The sequence below is a fragment of the Gorilla gorilla genome, chromosome 7 (assembly GCF_029281585.2).
Source record: "Gorilla gorilla gorilla isolate KB3781 chromosome 7, NHGRI_mGorGor1-v2.1_pri, whole genome shotgun sequence".
NCBI lineage: Eukaryota > Metazoa > Chordata > Mammalia > Primates > Hominidae > Gorilla > Gorilla gorilla.
This window is the reverse complement of record NC_073231.2, coordinates 103,775,261-103,788,050: the sequence shown is the minus strand read 5'-3', so window position 1 is coordinate 103,788,050 and position 12,790 is coordinate 103,775,261. Positions and strand designations below refer to the sequence as shown.

Below are 12,790 nucleotides of genomic sequence, written 5' to 3'. Positions count from 1 at the left end.
TGCTCAGCATGCTAGTTCAAATATCTAGCATCTGCCATGTGGCTGATTTGTGGATGACTGAATTAATAAATCTATTCAACGATGAAATGGTTCAGAGTGCTGGGAAAACAACAGCGAATCAGTGGACAATAACAGAAAAATTCCTACCCTTATAGAGCTGATGGTCCAGTGAGGGGCCAGTCATGTGCTAGAGGCAGCTCGTACTGACTCACACAATGATGTGCATCTCTTCCCACAGCTGCATTCAAAGAGGCCAAGTTGGTAGCTTGAAATGTCCATGGTGGGAGTATTTACACCATGGAAATAGGCAAATCTACAAATCAGAGCTTTTGTCTCCTGGAGACCTGATTGTTAAACATTTAGCAGCACATCCCTGATAGAAGATTGACAGTAAACAAAGCAAATAGGTAAAAATCTGTGATACGTTATAAGCAGGAAAGGGGAGTTGAGAGTCGTGAGAGAGCAGGCTTCCATTTTTAACAGTGTGAACTGGTGAACTGAAAAGATAATTTTGACCTTCTCCAAATTTTTATTTGGACCTGAAAGAGGTGACATGAAAAATGAGGAAGGGAGCCACCACTTGGGGAGGACAGGATGTCAGTTATGTCTCATCAGAAAGGGTAGGGGTGAGGCAGGCAGGTGAAAAGAATATCAACTTTGGAGCCAGACTTGGCCCCAGCTGGGTAACGACTTCAAGTAAGGGACTTTTGAGAGATTCAATTTTCATAAAAAGGTTAAATATCTTATTTGTAGGGTTGAGTGAGATAATCTAGATGGGCAAAGCACCTGTCTCACAGAAGATATTTTTATTTTATTTATTTATTTTTAATCTTTTTGAGACAAGGTCTGGCTCTGTCACCCAGGCTAGAGTGCAATGGCACAATCTAGGCTCACTGCAACCTCTGCTTCCTGAGTTCAAGCAATCCTTCCACCTCAGCCTCCTGAGTAGCTGGGACTAAAGGTACGCACCACCATACCCAGCTAACTTTTTTTTTTTTTTTTTTTTTTTTTGGTGAGATGGAGATTTACTCTTGTTGCCCAGGCTGGAGTGCAATGGTGCTATCTTGGCTCACCGCATCCTCCGCCTCCTAGGTTCAAGCGATTCTCATGCCTCAGTACTCATGCCGAGTAGCTGGGATTACAGGCATGTGCCACCATGCCCGGCTAATTTTGTATTTTAAGTAGAGACAGGGTTTCACCGTGTTGCCCAGGCTGATCTCGAACTCCTGACCTCAGGTGATCTGCCCGCCTCGGCCTCCCAAAGTGCTGGGATTACAGGCGTGAGCCACCGCGCCCAGCAAAATACCAGCTAACTTTTGTATTATTTGTAGAGACAGGGTTTCACCATGTTGGACAGGCTGGTCTTGAACTCATGAGCTCAAGCGATCTACCCGCCTTGGCCTCCCAAAGTGCAGGGCTGACAGTAAGTATTCAACAAATGTTAGCATCCTTCTCCTTTCCTAAATCAAGGGGGAAAAGAAAAGTGTTAGTGGCGCATACCTATTTAAGCATGGGAGAGAGTTGAACTTCAACCAAATTTTGCTTACATCCCAATTCTAATAGTTTCACTTTATTGGGTACCTATAAAAGCTGCAAACATGGGCCGGCACAATGGGTCACACCTATACTCCCAGCACTTTGGGAGGCCAACGCAGGAGGATCAAGACCAGCCTGGGCAACAGAACGACATCTTGTCTCTACAGAAAATTAAAAAATTAGCCAGGCACAGTGGCACACGCCTGTAGTCCCAGCTACTAGGGAGGCTGAGGTAGGAAGATCATTTCAGCCAGGGAGTTCCAGGTCGCAGTAAGCTATGATTGCGCCACTGCACTCCAGCCTGGGAGAGAGAGCGAGATCCTGTCTCAAAAAAAAAAAAACAAAACAAAACCCTACAAACATGAATATTAGATCCTAACGTTCTAAAATTTATCTCTGGCCAAGTTTGGTTTTTGAGTTCTATGCTAAATTGAAGTGACACAGCAAAGTAGGTAATTTGGAATTTCATAACAAAAAGACCTGGCCAAATTTGAGATACACCTTGCCAGGGGGCAACCATTAGCATGTATCTGACAGTCAGCAAAATCTGCTCGCTTCTTTCAGTGCCTGGAGAATTTTAAGAGGGATAACTCAGTCTTCCCAGGTGAAACTAATTAGTGAAGATTTGCTGCCAAGAGCCCCAAAGCTGTGCTCAAACCCAACCACAGTTTCCCCAGAGGCTCCCATGCACCCTAGATGTAAGTGCCTTCCTTTAGAAACCCTGGCGCCTGCATCTCAGTCCAGAGAACTTGGAAACTTTCATCTGCTTACACCGGAAGGAGGCAGAACTGAGGGGGGAGCACGGAACATGGGGCAAAGGCTATGGCCATCATCCAGGGCTACATCAACGAAAGGGTTTCACCAACGTTTCAGAATTTTAGACTAGCTGCACTGCACGCTGTTGACACCCATGACAGTTTAATCTCGTCTTTGGAGTTAAAGTAAATGAACACCTTTAGAAGACACCCTCTACTTTTTATAGCTCTTGCTGTTATTTAACCTGAGATGCAGAAATCAGAAATTGTTTATCACAGCAAGAGAGAAGGAGAAATGGGTTATTAGGGCTGCCATTTCACTCAACTGGGTAAACGATGGGGTCTCTGCCCACTCCCACAGGAAAGCTTGCTATGAGTTAGGGCTCCACAAATGCAGGCAAAACCCAAGCTTGCATTTTCGAGACCATGCCCTCTCTTTCATCATGTCTGAAAGCACTCATCTTATTTTGACAACTGCAGTTTGGATTTGAAGTCTTCCAATGGTAAATGAGTCATCAGCCTCGTGCTTCTACACTGAAAGAAACAAAACGAACCCAGTGTCACTGAGAAAATTATCCTTTCAGGCAAACTCCAGCTGTGCCTAGTCTCCTCCTTTCCCACAGCAGTTGAATTTTTTTTCAATCAATTCTCCTGTTCACTAACAAGATTTTGGTTTTCCTCGGGGAAGGGAAAAGGAGGAAGGGGGGAATCTCTTGAAACAAAGTTTTAAAATACAGTGAAATCTGAGTGAATGAGGTTGACAAAAATAATAAATAAACAAACAAGAATAATGTCCTACTCCTGTAGAGTGCTTTTCAATTTCCAAACCATTGTCACATTATGTTCTTAATATAAACCCCCTTTTGAGTGAGTGGATGCTCCCCGGGAGAGATCTTATTTAAAACATCTAAGTCAGTAGTCCTTAAACTGCAGCGTACATCGACATTCCCTGGAGGGCTTGGGAAAACCGACACTCCTGGGCCCCAGTTCCAGAGGTCCTGATTCAGTGGGTCTAGGGTAAGCCTGGGAACCCGCATTTCTAGTAAGTTCCGGGCAAAGCTGATATTGTTTTCCGGGGGGACCACACTTTGAGAACCACTTGCCTGGGTCCTCATAAAAACAGCCAAGCGGAGGAAAAGCTGTGCAAGGTTCAAGCTCATGTTCCCCTGATATGTACATTTTTTTCATAATTGGCATTTCTCCACTCACATTTAGTCAGCTCAGTTCTCCCATGGGGCTCTACTCACCCCAGATTCCTTCTTTTGTAGAAAATCCTGTGCCCTGGCACAGCCAGAGGGTGAGCAAACTGCACAAAATGATCCCTAAGCTCCCAGACCCAGGCCTGACAGCCAGGGTCAAGGGGAAGCTGGATGACGGCATTTAGCAAGCCCACTGCTTCGGCTCACAGCAGCTCAGCCACAGCTCAGGTGGCTGCTATTGATTGTCAGTGAAGGCAGCTGCTTTGCGTGTGTGTGCGTGCGTGCGGCCTGCTCACCCTTCTAGCTTTGACCCACGCTCTGACTGTGGGCTGCCCCAAAGCTCACATCCTGACCTTCACTTTCCACACCCGCTTTCTCCCTCCAAGATTTCATCTATTTTCAGGGTCAATGACCACCACCAAACACATACTGCCCAGGCCTTTTCCTTGAACTGGAATTCTCCATCTCCAGCTGCATCCAACCACGTGTGTGGGCTCTCTCTTGGATGCATCCGTTTGCCCTGAAAACTAGATTTCCTCTCTGCAGTTATCCATCAGTCTTAATTACTCTGAACCCACCAGCCATCACCTATCTGATGTCATAAACTCCTCCCTGGGGCTGGGATGGTTGCCGTGGTCTCCTACTTAATTCTGCGGGCATAAGAAACATACACTGAATTCACTGGACTGATTAGAATTGTTCTCTGATTCCATCTTTTATATTCTGCTCTCTGTGTGGGGGGTAAAAGGGAAGCCAAGATCTGAATGTTTCTTGGGTTCCTAATATGTAAGAAAAATACGCCATAAGAGTATCAGGCCCATAGAGGGGAATCCACAGGTATTGAATGAATGAGCGGATGAGTGAAGGCATCCCTGCCCCACTCTCTACCTCTAATCCAGCACATACATTATTGCCAGCCCCAATTTACTAAAATGACCTGGTTTTGCCCTTGACACCCTGTGTTCAATTCCCCTACTCAACAAAGGACACTGTTGGAACTTAGCTTGAGAATAAAATTGCTCCATACTTTATCCCTGCTTACATTCCTTCTCTCATCCTCCACTGATGCCACAAACAAACTATTCCAGAAAGGCAGTCTGGTCCAGCACCACTACTTACTTCCGAAACCTTATTCTGATTAATGAATGTCAGCTTTATTGAGTGACAACTGGCATACAATAAACTGTACATACTTCAAGTGTACAGTTTGATAAATCGGGCTTATCAATATATCATCACCACAATCAAGATAATGAGCATAGTCATCACCCCCCCCCAAGTTTCCTGATGCTGCTTTGTAATCCCTCTCCCTGCTGCTCCCCACTCCTTGGCCCCAAGCACCCACTAATCTGCTCTCTGTCATTACTGAGTAGGCACCATTTCCAAAAATTTTATACAAATGGAACCACGTGGTATGTTCTGTTTTTTTGGGGTCTGGTTTCTTTCATTCAGCATAGTGATTTGGAGATGCATCCAGGCTACTGCATGTGTCAATAGTGCATTCTTTTCACTGCAGAGGAGTATTATACAGGATGCGTGTATTGCAATGTATCACCCATTCATCTGTTAATCAACATGTGAGTTGTTTTCAGTTTGGGGCTATTACAAGTAAAGCTGATGTGAACATTTGTGTTCAAATCTTTTTTTAGACATAAACTTTTATTTCTTTTGAGTAAACACTTAAAAGTGGAACGGCTGGGTCACATGATAGGTAAATATCTGACTTTGTAAGAAACCACTAAGCTGTTTTCCAGAGTGGCTGAACCATTTTACATGACCACTGGTGATGTATGAGCATTCCAGTTCCCAATTTTGCGAACACATGGTATAGTCAATCTTTTAAAATTTATCCACTCTGGTCAGGCACAGTGGCTCAAGACTGTAATCCCAGCACTTTGGGAGGCTGAGGTGGGCAGATGATCTGAGTTCAGGAGTTCAAGACCAGCCTGGTCAGCATGGTGAAACCCCATCTCTACTAGTAAATACAAAAAAAAAATTAGCCAGGCTTGGTGGTGCGTGCCTATAGATCCAGCTACTTGGAGGTTGAGGCAGAGGAATTGCTTGACCCAGGAAGCAGAGGTTGCAGTGAGCTGAGATCACGCCACTGCACTCCAGCCTGGGCGACAGAGCAAGACTCTGTCTCAAAAAAAAAAAAAAAAAAAATCCATTCTAGTGGAGGTATAGTGATATCTCCTGTCTGATAACATTGAGCATCTCTTCATGTGCTTCTTCACTACCCATATGTCTTCCATGGTTTAGTGTCTGTTCAAATATTTTGCCCATTTTTATGGTGGTGTTTGTCTTCTTGGTACTGAATACTTGGTACTTGGTACTGAGCTAAGAATTCCTTATATTCTAAAGTCCTTTGTTGGACATATGTTTTGCAAATGTTTTATTCCAATCTGTGGCTTGCCTTTTCATTTTAGTAGCAGAGTACTGAAGAGCAAATGTTTTCATTGTGATTAAATATATTGATTTTTTTCTTTTATGTTTTGTAGCTTTTTTGTGTACTATTTAAGAAATCTTTGCCAACCTGAGGTCATCAAGATTTTTCTTCTACCATTTCATCATGGTATTTAATAGTGTCTGCTCTTGCATTTAGGCTTAGAATACATTTTCAATTAATTTTTATACATGTTATGAGGTAAAGACAAGATCTATGTTCCTTTTGTTTGTTTGCTTGCTTTTTTGCACATGGCAATTCAATTGCTGCAACACCATTTGTTGAAGACATTATTGTTTCCTCATTGAATTGCCTTCCCACTCCGTCAAAAAATCATTTCACCACATACATATGGGTTATTTCTCGATTCTGTTCTGTTCCATTGCTCTATATGTTCATCTTTATACCAATGCCACACTGTCTTGATTACTGTTGTTTTATACTTAGTCTTGAAATCAGGTAGTTTAAACAAAATTTAAAGACGAACTTTATTTTTTTCAAAGCTTTGTTTAATGTGCATGATTCACAGATTCCATATTTGTGAATCTGCCTACTTGCTAAAATTTGCTTGTAACCCCAAGTCAATACCCATGACACTTTCTCAGCCATTCATGGACATACACAGAGTGGCAAAAAATTTGAGTCACCCAGGACACATATTCCCAGGTAAGGTCAAACAAGGCAATGTTCTGTCTTCTTATTTCAGCTCTCATCCCATAAACAAGCATCCTTTCTGTGGTCTATGCAGTGCCACATTTTTTGCCTTTTTGTACTTCTTGTTGGTGATTTTGCTGTTGAAAATGGCCCCCAAGAGTAATGCTGATCTGCTGTCTATTGTTCCTAAGTACTTCGTTCAAAATATGAACAATAGCTTTCAATGTTAATGAATTAACAGTATATACTCAAAAACGTGTGTTTAAACAGAACATCAAACAAGTTTATGTATTGATTCATGAATGTTGTGATTGGAAGCTCTCAGGAACCCAACTCTGTATTTCATCTAGGAGCAATGATTCAGAATTTGCAATTTAGTGTTTATGGATATTTTATAGATCATAACTACTGGGAATAATGAGAACTGACTGGGTTTGACTATTCTAGTTTTTTTGCATGTTCATATATATTTTAAAATCAGTCATCGATTTCTAAAAAAATAGGTCTGCTAGGATTTTGAAGGGGATTGCTTTGAATCTATGGATCAATTTGGAAAGAAATGACATCTTGGCCATATTAAGTCTTCCAATCCATGATAGGGTATATCTCTCCATTTATTTAGGTTTTTTTTAATTAATCTCAGAAATCTTTTATATTTTTCAATGTGTAAATCATACACATCTTTAAAATTTATCCCTAATTTACATATTTTTGATGCCATTATACCTGGTATTTTAAAATCTCAATTTCTGACTTTTGTTGCCAGTGTACAGAAATACAATGAAGTAATTTTTTAAGTATATTGACTTTTTATCTTGCAACATTGCTAAACTCATTTATTAGTTTTAGTGGCTTTTTGTTGTTGTTGTTGTTTTGAGACGGAGTCTCGCTCTGTTGCTGGAGTGCAGTGGTGCAATCTTGGCTCACAACCTACACCTCTCAGGTTCAAGTGATTCTCCTGCCTCAGCCTCCTGAGTAATTGGGACTACAGGCATGCACCACCACACCAGGGTAATTTTTGTATTTTTAGTAGAGACAGGGTTTTGCCATGTTAGGTAGGTTGGTCTCAAACTCCTGACCTCAGGTGATACGCCCAACTCAGCCTCCCAAAGTGCTAGGATTGCAGGCATGAGCCACCACACCTCGCCACTATGATTAATTATATTGATTGATTTTTGAATGTTAAACCAAACTTGCATTCTTGGAATAAACTCCATTTGGTCTTGATGTATTGTTCTTTCTATATATTGTTGAATTCTATTTGCTAAATTTTTAAGAATTTTCACATCTAAATTCACAAAGAATGTTGGTTATAGTTATCTCTCTCTAATAATTCAGTGGTTTTTCTGGGTCATGCTCCTTGTTTAAACTCTAACATAAATCTATTAAATCACTTATGTAGCTTGGGAAAAATAATGTTGGGAACATTTCCAAAGAATGAAAGCAGTAAAATGCATTTGGTATCGTTCTTGAGAGAAGAAAAAAAAATTTAAGCTGGATAAGAAAGTCTACATTTTCTGCCAAATGGAGTTTTCTAAATGCTGCATTATCATCAGCTTCCAGATAGATTAAATGTTCCAGAAGAAAGGGAAAATTCCTTATTTTGAAAGTATATCAAGAAAAAGAAACAAGATAAAGTTCTTTCTTAGTAGGACAGGAATTCTGGGAAGGGGAAGGATAAGGGGAAATAGCATGTGAAGACGGGCACACTTCATGAGGTTTTCTTTCCCCCCATTTTTTTTAAATGGGAAAAGGAAGGAACATAAAATTCCATTGTTCTAGTATTATGCTGATGCTCTTGCATATATCTCATATAATGGCATTTGATAGGGAAGACTTTTTGAAAGGCAGAAGGAATCCACAATGTTGAGGTTCAGTATGTTCAAAATTGCCCATATAGACACAACTTGGAAGATAAAATTCTACATCTTGATCTTAGCCAAAAGGCCAAGAAGTGATGGAAGCTAAAATTCTTTAATGCATTTGATCTAGTCTTCGAATGGAAAGGCCCTTTTTAGACAACTAATATCCACCCAGAAGAGGGTTACCTGGATAGTGAAGAGACCCAAAACTAGGTCATCAAAAGATGTGTTTTTCCCCTGAAGAAGAGAAAATTGATAGGAATGGGGTCAGTGTGTGGGAATAACACTCTACAATAATTGAAGGGCTTTCTCTATTTATTTGGATAAGGAAATAACTTTTTGGTATATGGCTTCAGATACCAGAAATAGGATAAAAGTGGAAATTATAGACAAGTAGGATTTCAGCTCAACCGCTGATCTAAGCTGTCTGAATATGGGATTCGGGTATTTTGTAATAACCTGATTCTGTAAGAACCATCACCCCTCTGGGACACTGGGAGGGGACAGAATTCTGAAGTTCCATAAGAGAGGAAGCCAGAAGTCTAATAGCCAAGGTCCATCACCATTCAAAGAATGTGTGGATCAACTGTGTCTGCTTTCCCTCTCCACACAAATTACAAATATACAATGGTGGGGAGATATATATATATATATATTTTTTTTTCTATAGTGTGTATGTGTGTGTGTATTTGAAGGCGGTTGCTGAAGAGGCCCTCCCACTATTATTTTGTGTGATGACAGTACCACAGCAATTAGCAGTGGACTTGGGGAAGTAACAATCTGTTGAATGTTAGTGCTGAATTAGTTCTAAGTCTCCCCTGGATTAGTGGGCTGAGGAACCTATCTGTCTTCCCGGCTTGGAGAAGGTTTTCTGATTGAAGGGTTGTCCTACTGCCATGTGGGGGTCCTCTAGGGTCATGGGACAGTCTCAAATGATGGCCAAGAGCGAGGACATAACAGGATTTGGATTCTGGTTTGATCACATTGCTAGCCATGTGAGCTTGGGTAAATCGTCTAAACTTTTTGTTCCTTATTTTGCTTATCTGTAAAATGAGAGTGATAAAACCCACTTTAAGAGCTCATTGTGAGAATTAAATGAGACAGCAGATATAAAACACTCAGGAAAGCTCCTGGCACATGGTAAACACCTAACAAGTGGCTATAGTTAGGCTTGACCTCATGTGTTGCACACTGAGGTGGACGTGGATTGCAGTCACTTTTGGTTGCAATTACCCTGGTTGTTTATTTGATTCACTCCCATGCAAAAATGTGAGCTCCAAAAAAGAAAGAATATTGCTGTGTTATTCACTATTTTATTTTCAGTACTTTGCATGCTGTCTGGCACATTTTTATGCTCAAAAACAATTGTTAAATGAAAAAATAAATGAACCAATCAATGATTGTATGGAAGAATGAATGGCAAGCACTTCTTAGAGAGTAAGAGGTGCTTTGGGGAGGAGGTGTCACCCACATGGCTTTTCATCTGGGAGATTATCCAGCTACGCCCAGGACACGGAAATTAAGTGGAAACAGCTTCCAGAAGTGGAGTACATGCCTCCTCTCCAGGCCCATTGTGAGTTTCTCTCAGTGTTGGCAGGCACAGGTCCCTGCTCATCAGCAGGGGTCAGTAGATGGCACAGCCTTCACTTGGCACAGCTTTTAACTGTCCCCTAGACCAAAAACAGGGCCTAACAAGGACATAATCAGTGAGACAGGTATTGATTTGTTACCACCTGTCCCATCTTATGGGTGAGGAAACTGAGAGTCAAGGAGTTTAAATAACCAGCTCAGAGTGAGACAGCCATAGTTGGTAAGTGATAAGGTCGGGTTCAAGCCCAGATCTGCAGACAGTGAAGGCCTTGTTCTTCCACCAAGGCCCCTGGTACACCAATTTGGGGAAAGCAAAAGAGTTATTAGTATTATCCCCTTCTGAAAGAGAGACAGCTATTCTTTATCACTGCACATTTATTAAGCTAAGTCTGGCTGAAGGTTAAGATGGTTTAACTGCTTCAGGGTGACTGCAGAGCTGGGTCAGACGGGACAGCAGAGCTCTGCTAAGCCCTTCCCTGGGACCCCTCACTGCCTGAGGCCAGTGAATCTCAAAGTGTGGCAGTCATTTGTCGGTTCATTGAAAATCCAGACCTGTTAACTCTGCATCTCTGCGGGTGAGCCCAGGAGTCAGTTTCCTGGCTCATTCTTAGTCACTGAAGTTTGAGAAACCCTGCCCTGAGCTCCTAGCCCTCCTCCGCCTGGGCCTCCCTGCCCCTCCCTCTGGTCAGTCTGTCTGAAGTCCAGGCAGGGTCTGCTTCATATTCTCCTGTGGCACATCCCTAGGCAGGAGGAATCCAAGGCCAGAGCAGTACTTGAGATCTGGGGGACATCAGGGCCTGTGGCAGGACCAGGCAGGGGTCTGGCAAACCCTGCTGTGTGGGGGAAGGCCTTGCTCATAAAATTAGGGAAAGAACACTTTATTTTTTATTTGCTGGTGTCAGAATTCCTCTGGCTTGGCTAGGCCAGCCCACGGAAAATAAATATCAGCAGATTCCCAGATCCCAGTCACTCAGTGGGACATGAGACAAGGAGAGGAATTCCTTGTGCTCCTAAGAACAGAAGGGCGCCAGGCACAGTGGCTCACTCCTGTAAATCTCAGCACTTCAGGGGTTGAGGCAGATGGAGCACTTGAGCTCAGGAGTTCGAGAGCAGCCTGGGCAACCTCATCTCTACAAAAATTAGCCAGGCATGGTGGCATGCAGCTGTGGTCCCTGATACTCAGGAGGCTGAGGTGGGAGGACTGCTTGAACCTGGAAGGTTGAGGCTACAGTGAGGCATAATTGTGCCACTGCACTACAGCCTGGGCGACAGAGCAAGACCCTGTCTTAAAAAAACAAAGGAAAAGAAGAAGAAGGAGGAGGAGGAGGAGGAGAAGGAGAAGGAGAAGGAGACAGAGAAGGAGAAGGAGAAAGGGCAGGAAGGGAGTGGGCAAGATGGTGGGAGGCTGAGATGGGCCAGAGAAGCATCCGGGCCAGAGGGGAGGATGCCTGAAGAGGAGGAAGGGTGCCTCCAGAGGGTGGTTGTGGGGAGCTAGAACACCTGAAGAGGTGGAGGTGTCTAGAGGGGGGTGTCTAAAGAGATCTCTAGGTTGTTTGCCGAGCAGTGTGTGAGATGACCTTTCTTTCCCGGCTCCCCCAGTTCTTTAGGAAACTCTATGAAACCCATGAGTATTTGGTGGGAGTGAGTTTTTGTTATGGATTTTGAGGAAGCATCAGATCTTCAACTGGAAGATAAGGATGATTCAGGCTGCACTCAACTTGGGATCCTGGGGTCTGAGAGGAGCCTAAGAACACATACCGCCCACCCCACCCCTGCGATTCAGAGTCCAGAGGGCTTTGGGTTTCCACAGGCCACACAGAACCGGAGGGTCAAGTAGATGTTACCTAATCTTGAGGGGCAGGGAGAACTCCAGCCAACCACTCAACCCCAAAACTGAAAAACGGTGAGAAGAAACATGAAAAAGGTGGTTGGCCTCTATAAATGTGACACTAATTACAGCCATTTGTGCAAACTGCTTTCCATTAATGCTTAATTGCTTGCCATGAGGTATAACAACAATTATACATTGCAGCAATGACACATTGCAACAATTACACATGGCAACAGTTATGCACTGCACGAACTAAGTGTCAGATTAGCTGAGTTTTATTTGCTTCCATGTGGGCTGGTCTTCCTCATGACTTGTTTTTGGTAGCCTGGTCATCTGTAGGTTAACTCAGTGGCTTTATCCATAACTTTAAAAAGTAAGGACACGGTACTCAGTGTACGAGTAATTCTGTCCTTTAAGGGGTAGACTACCTCGTGCTGGCTCAAATATCAGTATACTGTCTAGTCTTTGGCACTTAGCCAAAAAAGAGAATGCGAGTTCTAATATCTTACATCTGTTTACCCCCTTTTTAAAATCTAGGACACCTATAAAGTGTCCCACACCAAAGCAACTGGGTCCCTGCACCCCTCTAAAACAGAACTTGAATAATCACTCCCAGCCGAGGTTAACAACTCTTCCTAAATCCACACTTTATAGAAGATAATAAAATATGGAAACAGTTCCTTAGGGTACAGTTAATAAAGACAGTGGATGAAAAGGCTCTTCAGTAGTCCCTGCTAAAGAACAAGCTTGGAAGTAAAGGAGACCAGTTCATACATCCAAAGAGGCTATTTCTGAGATGGTGCTTCTACCTATCTTTCCAACTCTTCCTGATGGCCTACTGTGTGCCCAGCTCTGGACTAGGCACTGTGATGGGGTCAACAGAAAATACCAAACTTTATTTCTGTCCCCAAGGGATAATA

The 12,790-nt window shown here is 42.8% G+C and overlaps 1 protein-coding gene across 3 annotated transcripts in view; it reads right to left on the bottom strand.

The window, feature by feature from the left end:
* MATN2 (matrilin 2) overlaps positions 1 to 12,790 on the bottom strand; it is a 165,532-nt gene that overhangs the window by 79,961 nt on the left and 72,781 nt on the right. The window lies entirely within an intron of this gene.